Source organism: Pterocles gutturalis, unplaced genomic scaffold, assembly GCF_000699245.1.
Source record: "Pterocles gutturalis isolate BGI_N339 unplaced genomic scaffold, ASM69924v1 scaffold39803, whole genome shotgun sequence".
Taxonomy (NCBI): domain Eukaryota; kingdom Metazoa; phylum Chordata; class Aves; order Pterocliformes; family Pteroclidae; genus Pterocles; species Pterocles gutturalis.
The window spans coordinates 1-1,776 of NW_010121839.1; positions in this window are offsets into that span (position 1 = coordinate 1).

Here is a 1,776-nt window from a genome sequence, read left to right on the forward strand (position 1 = left end):
TTGGTGAATTGTGCCTGATGATGCTGTGCGTGAAGATGTTTGAAGATTGAGCTACCTTCATGAAATCAAAACATGCCGTAAGATTAAGGCAGCTTTCATGAAATGTTCTTCCAGAATGAAAATGAAGAGTTGTTGACATAATAATGTCGAAACCTACCAGCTATGAGCTTGACTGAAAGAAAAATCTTTGTTCTGGCATAATTTCTTGAAACAGCCCTGTTATTTCTTTAAAAAAATTCTAAATTTTCTAAGATTCCTTTCAATAATATTTGCATTCACCCTTATGTATTTTCTCTCTCACAAACTTGATTATGATTAAAAAAAAAATTAATTTCATTCAAATTTCCAAACACAAAAGAATTCTAAATTTCAAAATGGTCCAAAAAAATTGCATTATATGCTTATTTGCTTTCTCTTATTTGCTTGATTATGATTAAAAAAAATTAATTTAATTCAAATTTCCAAACACAAAAGAATTTTAAATTTCAAAATGGTCCAAAAAAATTGCAACCCTGGTTCACATTCTCCTTCAGCTGTAATAAAAGGTACCAGCCCTATGCAATGTGTAAAGTCAAGGACCTGTCAGCTTCAACACGTATCGCACAGAAGTACATCCCTCCAGAAAGAAGAATAACAAGTGAAGGAATTTGAGCATGGCCAGCATGAGGCTCGTGGCTTCACGGGGCTGCATGGCCACTTTATTTTAAAATGTTGAGCATCCCGTGAGACCGTTAGGGAAGATAGCTGATGTTCACGCTTTGAGTAGTGCATTTGGTTATGGCCATACAAGCAGGTTTATTGAGGGTTTAACTGTCCCTGCGTGTTTGTGCCCTGCAGGTCCTGCACCCATGTCCCTTCCTGGGCATCCTGCCCCTGCCGTGCCGCTGCCGGGCGATGGGGAGCCGAGGCTGCCCCGCTCGCGGCTGTGCCCCAACAGGAGCGCTTGGGCAGCCAAACACAACATCCATTTCCTTTCATCATCCTCATCATTCCTGTACCTGATCTCTGTCTGTTGAGACAGGCACGTTAGTGATTGCTGCGTGATCTGTCTGAACATCCTCTACTTTGACTTCCCTTATGAGCATGTTATTTCCATTACACAGAATCCACACCTTTGTTTATTTGCCCAGGAGCTCTGATTTTCCCTAGAACTGCCAGTAGCTCCTTCTATTGCTTTTTCCCTGGATCCCACTGACTTCTATATATAGCACAATCCTCTTCATGTCCTCAAAAATCTGTTGCCTTTTCCAGCAAAGCACACTGGGTGCCAATCACAACCCAAGAGGGGCTCAGAGGAAACAGCATCTTCTCAAGGGGCTACTGAATATGCAGAAAAATACGTGTGCTGTTTTTCTAAGGGCACCTGCCAGAACCCTGTTGTTGGATCCAAGCACAGATCAAATATTTGGCATCACCCATATCCCTCCCCGAACATCTCCACCTGCAAGTAGTATAATACGCTATCTTTAAATATTTATTCCATTTGTTTGTATCTATGCTTAAGTAAAACCTCCCCCTGCCCCACCGTGAATGGTGAATATCTGCACGCTGTTGACTCACAGCTAACTCTTTGATTCCTCAAGCAACGAGCTGATCTAGTTTCTCTTTCAATTCTGCCTTTGGGCAAGAAAAACTTTGCAAGAGTTATGAATCAACTGTATTTAAAGCTACCCTGCTTCCTGGAAAATGTCCTCAAGCACATCTTCCCATGCGTTAGCTGCCAGACTTCACTCTCAGTGTGCCCCTTTGCTGGAATTTTGTTTTGCCACGGTTCAG